We start from the raw sequence: 9,684 nt of genomic DNA, 5'->3' as shown, positions 1-9,684 counted from the left end.
CTTCCTATTCAATAAATGCTACTGGCATAACTGGCTAACCATATGCAGAAGAATGAAACTGGACCCCCACTTTTCACCGTATACAAAAATCAACACAAGATGGATTAGAGACATAAATGTAAAATCTAAAGCTATAAAGACCCTAGAAGAAAATCTAGAAAATACCATTCTGGACATTGGCCCAGGCAAAGACTTCATGATAAAAACTCTACAAGCAATTGCAACCAAAACAAAAATTGACAAGTGAGACCTAATTAAACTAAAGAGCTTCTGCACTGGAAAAGAAACTATCAACAGAGTAAAAGACAACCTATAGAATGGGAAAAAATATTTGCAAACTATGCATCCAACAAAGATCTAATATCCAGAATCTATAAAGAACTTAACAAGCAAAAAACAAAACAATTTTTTAGTGGGTAAAGGACATGAACAGACCCTTCTCAAAAGAAGACATACATGTGGCCAAAAAGCATATGATAAAAATGCTCAGTATCACTAATCATTAGGGAAATGCAATTCAAAACCACAATGAGATACTATCTCACACCAGTCAGAATGGCTGGTGTGGAGAAAAGTGAATGCTTATACACAGCTGGTGGTGTAAATTATTTCAGCCACTGTGAAAAGCAGTCTGGAGATTTCTCAGAGAACTTAAAATAGAACTACCATTTGACCCAGCAATTCCATTACTAAGTATATACCTAAGGGAATAGAAATTGTTCTACCATAAAGACATATGCCTGCATATGTTCATCACAGCACTGTTCACAATAGCAAAGACATGGAATCAACCTAGGGTGCCCATCAATGGTGGACTGGATAAAGATCATGTGGTATGTATACACCATGGAATACTACATAACTATTTTTAAAAATGAGATCATGGCCTTTGCAGCAACATGGATGGAGCTGGAGGCCATTATCCTAAGCAAATTAAGCAGGAACAGAAAACCAAATACCACACATTCTCATATAAGTGTGAGCTAACCATTGAGTACACATGGGCACAAAGAAGGGAATATTAGACACTGGGACCTATTTTAGGGTGGAAGTTGGTAGGAGAGTCAGATCGAAAACCTACCTATCATGAATTATGCTTATTACCTGGATGACAAAATTATCTATACACCAAACTCCCACAACACACAATTTATCCATCTAACAAACCTGCACATGTACCCCTTGAACCTAAAAGTTGGCAAGGCAAAAAAGAGAACAAAAATACTTTATTGCTGAAAATGTTAATTATCTGAACCTTCAGCAAGTCAAAATCTTCTTGTTAGTGGAAGGCCTTGCTTCAGTGTTGATGGCTGCTGACTCATCAGGGTGGTGGCTGCTAAAAGTTAGGGCAGCTGCAGAAATTTCTTAAAATAAGACAATGAAGTTTGCCACATTGATTGACTGCCCTTCATGAACAATTGTGCAGTAGCATGCAATGTTGTCTGATAGCATTTTGCCCACAGTAGAACTTATTTCAAAATTAGAGTCAATCCTCTCAAATCCTCTCATTGCTTTATCAACTAAGTTTCTGTGATATTCTAAATCATTTTTTGTCATTTCAACAATTCATTTTCTTCCTCAGCATGCTTACTAGGAGAAGTTTCCATCTCAATAAACCACATTCTTTGCTCATCCATTCAGGTTTTATCATGAGGTTCCAGGAATTCAATCACATCTTCAGGCTCAACTTTAACTCTAGTTCTCTTGTTATTTCCACCACAGCCGGTTACTTACTCCACTGAGGTCTTACACGCTTCAAAGTGATTCATGAGAGTTGGAATCAATTTCTCCCAAACTTCTTTTAGTGTTGATATTTTGACCTCCTCCTGCCAATCATGAATGTCCATCTAGAATGGTGAATTATTTCCAGAAGGTTTTCAACTTACTTTGCCAAGATCCACCAGCAAAATCACTATCTATGGCATCTATGGCCTTATAAAATGTATTTTTTAAACAATAAGACTTGAAAGTCAAAATTGCCCCTTGCTCTAGGAGCTGAAGAATGGATGTTGTGTTAGCGAGCATGAAAACGTTAGTCTTCTTGTACATCACCATCAGAGCTCATGAATGACCAGGCACATTGTCAACGTGCAGTAATATTTTGAAAGGAAACTTCTTTTCTGAGCAGTAGTTCTCAAACACGGATTTAATATAAATCATCATGTAAATAGATGTGCTATCATCCAGGCTTGGGTGTTTCATTTATAGAGTGCAGGCAGAATATATTTTGTATAATTCTGAAGGGCCTGGGGATTTTCAGACTGGTAGATGAGCATTGGCTTCAACTTAAGGTCACAGCTGCACCAGCCCCTAACAAAAGAGTTGTCCTGTGCCCTCTAGCTACGAAAGTCCTGGATGGCATCTTCTTCCAACAGAAGGCTTCTTCCTCCACATTGAACATCTGTTGTTTAGTGTAGACACCTTCATCTCTTAACCAGATCTTCTGGGTAACTTGCTGCAGTTTCTACATCATTGCTTGCTGCTTCACCTTGCTCTTTTATTTTATGGGGATGGCTTCTTTCTTAACGTCATGAACCAACCACTGCTAACTTTTCTTCTGCAGCTTCCTCACCTCTCAGCCTCAATAGAATTGAAGAGAGTTATAGTCTTTCTCTGGATTAGGCTTTATCTTAAGAGAATGTTGTGGATGGTTTGACGTTCTATTTAGACCACTAAAACTTTCTTCATATCAGCAAAAGGCTATTTTTCCTTCTTATCATTCACGTGTTCATTGGAGTAGCCCTTTTGATTTCATTCAAGAACTTTTTCTTTGCATTCTCAACTTGGCTAACTGATCCAAGTGACCTAGTTTTCAGCCTGTCTCAGCTTTCGACATGCCTTCCTCACTAAGCTTTATCATTCCTAGCTTTTGATTTAAAGTGAGAGATGTGTGACTCTTCCTTTCATTTGAACACTTGGAGACCATTGCAGGGTTATTAATTGGTCCAATTTCAATATTGTTGTGTCTCAGAGTATACGAAGGCCCAAGAAGAGGGAGAGAGATAGGGAAAGAGCTGGTCAGTGAAGCAGTCAGAACACACACATTTATCAACTAAGCTCATCATTTTATATGGGCACAGTGCCCCAAAACAATTACAAGCAAGGATCACTGATCATAGGTCATAATAACAGATACAATAATCATGAAAATGTTTGAAATATTATGAAAATTACCAAAATGTGACACAGAGCCACTAAATGATCACATGCTTTTCAAAAAATGACACTGAAGGCTGGGCGCGGTGCCTCATGCCTGTAATCCCAGCACTTTGGGAGGCCGAGGCGGGTGGATCACGAGGTCAGGAGATCGAGACCATCCTGGCTAACACGGTTAAACCCCGTCTCTACTAAAAATACAAAAATTTATCCAGGCGTGGTGGCAGGCACCTGTAGTCCCAGCCACTCAGGAGGCTGAGGCAAGAGAATGGCATGAACCCGGGAGGCGGAGCTTGCAGTCAGACGAGATTGTGCCACTGCACTCCAGCCTCGACAACAGAGCAAGACTCTGTCTAAAAAAAATAAAAAATAAAAAAAATAACACTGATAAATTTGTTCAAGGCAGGGTTGCCACAAATCTTCAATTTGTACCTGCAATATCTAAGAGGCCCAATAAAATGAGGTATGCCTGTAATAATAGAGTATATCTCATTGTCTACTATTAGAATTAAGTGAGCTAAATGATGTGGTTTTTTAACATCATCTCAAGTAGATTATCAATAATTAATGGTAATAGTACACAAAGTGGAGAACAAAGGAATCGTGCAATTAAAACTTTAATTTTTAGCAAATTTTAAAATTTACTAAACTTTTGAGTAATTTTGTGTTGTACCAACTTTTTTTACCAGTGTGTTCAATCCAATTCCTTCTTTAAGTTTTATTTTTAATTGACAAATAATAATGGTATATATTTATGAGGTACAAGGTGATGTTTTGACGTGTTTACATTGTGGATTATTAAATCAAGCTAATTAACAAATCTATCACCTGACATAGTTATCTTTTGTAATGTGGTAAAAATATTTAAAATCTACTTTTAGTAATTTTAAAATACATAATGTGTTACTATTTATCATAATCACCATTATGTGCAAGAGACCCCTAAAGCTTATTTCTCCTGTCTAATCAAAACTTTATATCCTTTCATCAACAGATTCCTTTTCCCAGTTCACCCCCTCCTCCAGCCTCTGGTAACTACCATTCCACTCTCTACTGTGAGTTGGACTTTAATTTTAGAGTCTACATGTAAGTGAGGTTATGCATTATTTGCCTTTCTGTGCCAGGCTTATTTCACTTATCATAATGTTCTCCAGGTTCATCCATGTTGTGACAAATAACAGAATTTCCTTTTTTAAGGTTAAATAGTAGTCCATTGTTTATATATACCACATTTTAATCCACTTATCTGATGATGAATACCTAGGTTGATTCCATATCTTGGCTATTGAGAATAATGCTACAGTGAACACTGGAGTGCAGATATCTTTTGACATGCTGACTTCAATGTCTTTGGACATTGAAGTGGGATTGCAGGAACATATGATAATTCTAGTTTTCATTTTCTGAGGCCCCTCCATGCTGTTTTCCAAAATGGCTGTACCAATCTACATTCCCACCAACAGTGTGCAAGGATTCCCTTTTCTCCACATACTTGCCAACATTTATCTTTCATACTGTTGATAATAGCCAATCTACCAGGCATGAAGTAATATTTCATTGTGGTTTTTATTTGCATTTCTCTGATGATTAAAAATGTTGATCTGAGCTTTGTCAGCAACAAGTAAATATAAAAAGAAATGTTGAGCATTTTTTCATATATCTGTTGGCCATTTGTATGTCTTCTTTTGAGAAATGTGTATTCAGCTCCTCTGCCCATTTTTTAAATAGGGTTATTTGTTTTCTTGTTTTTGAGTAGTTTGAGTTTCTTACATATTTTGGATATTAGCTCCTTAGCTGATTTATCCTTCAAATAGTTTCTCCCAATATGTGGGTTATGTCTTCACTGTGTTGTTTCCTTTGCTGGGCAGAAGGCTTTTAGTTTAATACAATATTATTTCTCTATTTTTGCTTTTGTTGCTTGTGCTTTGGGAGATCATATCCAAGAAATCACTGCCAAGACCAATGTCATGAAGCTTTCCCACTATGTTTTCTTCTAGTAGTTTTTACGGTTTCACGTCTTACATTTAAGTCTATGATTCATTTTGAGTTCATTCTAGTATAAGAGGTAAGATAAGGGTCCATTTTCATTCTTCTGCATATAGATATAATTTTGCCCACACCAATTATTGAAGGTACTGTCCTTTCCCCATTGTGTGTTCTTTGGGCCCTTGTTGAAAATCAATTGACCATAAATGCATGGGCTTATTTCTGAAATCTGTAACCTATTCCATCAGTTGATGTGTCTGTTTTTATGCCAATAGCATGCCATTTTTATTACTATACCTTTGTAATATATTTTGAAATCCAGCAGTTTGATGCCTCTATCTTTTTCTTTTTGGTAAAGTTGGCTTTGGCTATTCTGGGTCTCCTGTGGTTCCATATGAAGTTTCAGATTATTTCTATTTCTGTGAAGAATGACATTAGAACGTTAATATGGATTGCATTGAATCTGTAGATCACTTTGGATAGTATGGGCATTTTACCAATTTTGATTCTTCCAGTCCATGAACATAGGATAGCTGTCTGTAAGTTCCTCTAGTAAAAGCACACTTTACTGACAAACTGGATTTCTCTGGTTGTTTTTTGGTTTCTTGGCTCCTTCAGCATTTGGGGGCCACTTTGCACATATGGCCCTCACATGAAACAGTCCTTTTAGCATTTTTTGTAAGACAAGCCTAGTGTTGGTGAATTCTCTCAGCTTTTGTTTGTTTGGGAAAGTCTCTAATCTCTCCTTCATATTTGAAGGGTAGATTTTTGAGGGTTAGCAGGTTTTTCCTTCAGCACTTTGAATATAACATCTCACTGTCATCTGGTCATCAGGGTTTCTGTGAAAGCCATATTGAGGTTTCATCTAATGTAATATGTTTCTTTTTTCTTGCTACTTTGAGTATTCTGTCTTTGATTTTTGATAATTTTATTATTGTATGCCTTGTGGATTTCCTGTTTGGGTTGAATTTCATTGGTGACTTCTGAGCTTCCTGCACCTGGATGCTGTCATCTTTCTCCAGATTTGGGAAATTTTCAGCCATTATTTCTTTAAATATGCTTTTTGTAGGCCCTTTCTCTCTGTCTTCTCCAAGAATTCCAATTATGCAGAGGTTAATTTGCCTGATGATGTCCCATAATTCTTGTAGACCTTCATTTTTTTTTTTCTTTTTGCTCCTCTGATTGGTGATTTCAAATGTTCTGTCTTCAAGCTTGCTAATTCCTCTGTTTGCTCAAGTCTGCTGTTGAAGCTTTATAATGTTTTTCAGTTCAATTATTTTATTCTTTATTACTAGCATTTCTATTTCTATTGTTTGGGTTTTTTTTCATTGTTTCTATAAATCTTCAATTCTTCTGGGACCATTCCTGGAGCTTTGTTAGTTTCTTTTGATGGTATTGAATATTTCTGAGTTTTCACAAGCCTTGTATCTTTACATGGATGCCTGCATATTTGAGGAGACTGCCAACTCTTCCAGTTTTTGCAGGTGCTCTTTGATGGTGTTAGACCTTTACTTCTTAGTATTAGAACTTAAACACTGGCCTGTTGTTGCTTTACACTGTAGAGAGGGCTTAATAGTGAGCATCAGAACTAAGACACTGCACTGGACCTAACTCATTGCCCTGTCCTGTCATTGTTTACCAGTGTAAGGAAAACTTACAGTGAGCACCAGAGCTTAAATGCCCTGGAACAATATTGCTGCCCTGCTGTTGTTTCTCAGTGTGGGAAAAACTTTGGTGGGTATTGAAAATCTCGACCTTTTAGTTGTTTCTGGGCCAGGGAAGGGCTTCACATGTGTACCTGGGCTTTGTGGATTTGGGCCTTCCCATAAATTTTGTCCCCTACAATACTCTGGCCCCACCCAGTCTCTTCAATATGGCATCCCCACTGATCAAAGCACTGAACCACCACCAAGATCCACATGCCAGTTGCTGCATCAGTGCCCTACTCTTTGTCCCCAATTCACCCCAGGTTGTTCAGCCCTCTTGGTTCTCTAGTGGGATGAAACTGGAGTGGACTTACCATTAAGATTCCTAGACAAGGGGGAAGATCAAATATCCACCTCCAATTCCTTCTTCTCATCTCAGCAACTGTGGGTCTAGAGAAGTTCTCTGTGAGTGGTATTATGATGGCCTGGGAGAGAGGGTGGAACAGGCTGAAATGACCATTTCTCTTACCTGTCACTGCTTCTCTCAATTCTATGAGCCCAGGGGGTTTCTCCGCTTCTCAACTTCTGGTGTATTCAGGGTGGCATTCTTGTCTTTGAATAGTTTTTCGTTTCATTTTTGTGTCAGGGAGTGATCCCAGGAGATCTATTCTGCTATCTTGTTGACATCACTTCCCAGTTTAGTCCTGAGGTATCAGGGAAGGATTAAGAAGCACATGGCTTTCCCCATCCTGGGAAAATTCTCCAGGACAGGGCAAACCAGCTCTTGCACCAGAGACACATCTACAGAGTAGCCTTTCTTGTATTGTCACTCTCTGCAGCTCATATCCTTGTGCTGGGCTGTGAGGCAGGCACTAAGGACACTCTTTAGGTAGTAGTGGAATGCAGAACAAAGGGAAGTCAAGCTAGCCTCAGAGAAGAGAAAATTTGTCTTAAGTTTTTGATATCACAATTTGCATCTTTTTATAATTTGTATCCCTTGACAAATTATTGTAGGTTTCATTGTTTTTATTAGCTTTGCCTTTTAATGTTATTAAAGATATAATTTGTTTACCCACTGACATTACAGTATCACAGTATTTTGGATTTCACAATGTATTTACTTTTATCAGTGAATGTTATACTTTCATATGTTTTCCAGTCACTAATTAGTGTCCTCTTCTTCAGCTTGAAGAACTCTCTTTAGCACTTCTTGTAAGGCAAGTCTACTAGTGATAAACTCTCTCAGCTTCTGTTTGTCTGAGAAAGTCTTTATCACCCCTTCATTTTTGAAAGAAAAGATTTCTGGGTATAGTATTCTTGGTTGACAGGGTTGTTTTATTCAGGATTTTTAATATAACATCCCACCCCCTTCTGGCCTACAAAGTTTCTGCTGAAAAATCTGCTGATAATCTAAGGGAGGGTTCTCTTGTGTGTAACAATTCACTATTTCCTCACTGTTTTTAAAACTTTCTCTGTCTTTTTGCATGTATGGCAGGGGGTGGGTGGTGAGTATTCTGGTTTCTTCCATCCTATGGTGAAGGTGAGTGCCAGTATTTATCTCTCACTCTCTCTGCACTAAGCTGGAGAGATAATCTGTGACAAATGCCTATACTTGTGCTCAAACTGCACCCTCTGATCCTGGAGAGATAGCTGCTTGATATGGTTAGAATCTGTGTCCCCATCCAAATCTCATGTCAAGTTGTAATCCCCAATGTTGGAGGTGGACCTGGTGAGAGGTGATTGGATCATGGGGGTAGATCCTTCATGAATGGTTTAACACCATCTCTTTGGTGCTGTTCTCATGATAGTGAGTGAGATGTGGTTGTTTAAAAGTATACAGTACCTCCTCACCCCACTCCTGCTCCAGCCATGTGAAGATGCCTGCTCTGGCTTTGTCTTCTGCCATGAGTAAAAGCTCCTGAGGCCTCCTCAGAAGCAGATATTGCCATGCTTCCTGTATAGCCCATAGAACCATGAGCCAATTAAATCTCTTTTCTTTATAAATTATGCAATCTTGAGTATTTATAGCAATGAGAGAATGGACTAATGCATGCTGAAAGTGGGCCCGTTGTATGCCCATGTCTTTGTTTTCTGTAGTCCCAGGCCACTTAGGAATGCAAAGTCTCGTTGGGAATGCAAAGCCCCATTAGTCCCCAGAGCTAGGTTGATAAGGAGACAGTCCCTTGGGTGGAAACTATAGAAGTTTATGTACTCAGTACATGGACAAACTCCTTCCAGGAAGAATGGGTCAACTGGATTTATCACTGGGATGAGCCAAAGGAAAGGCTCAGACAGTGCTCAGCTCAAGCTCAGGATGACAGGGAGCTCTTTCTCCCCTTAGGTCCTGAATGCAAATTCATTAAAAGCAAGGTCATCAAGTAGCCACCAATAGAGTAAGCAGGAAACCCCTTGCAGACAGAAAATGGGAGCCAAGCATTCTAGGCCCTTTTCTGCACTGCTCCCAGGAGATGTAGCCCCTGGAAGTGTTATTATGTCCATTTAAAACCACCTTTTTGGCTGGGTGCAATGGCTCAGCCTGTAATCCCAGCATTTTGGGAGGCTGAAGTGGGTGTGTCACTTGAGGTCAGGAGTTCAAGACCAGCCTGGCCAACATGGTGAAACTCTGTCTCCATTAAAAATACAAAACAGCCGGATGTGGTGGTGCATGCCTGTAGTCCCAGCTACTCAGGAGGCTGAGACAGGAGAACCGCTTGAACCCAGGAGGTGGAGCTTGCAGTGAGCCAAGATTATGCCATTGCACTCCAGCCTGGGTGGCAGAGTGGGACTCTGTAAAAAAAAAAAAAAAAAAAAAAAAAAAAAAAAAAAAAAAAAAAGAAAACTTTTTGTATGCGATCTGGGAAGACCTGAGTATGCATAGTTTCAGGTGGTAGCTGCT

This window comes from Nomascus leucogenys, chromosome 13 (assembly GCF_006542625.1).
Source record: "Nomascus leucogenys isolate Asia chromosome 13, Asia_NLE_v1, whole genome shotgun sequence".
In the NCBI taxonomy this organism is placed as follows: domain Eukaryota; kingdom Metazoa; phylum Chordata; class Mammalia; order Primates; family Hylobatidae; genus Nomascus; species Nomascus leucogenys.
Note: the sequence above shows the minus strand (reverse complement) of the source record.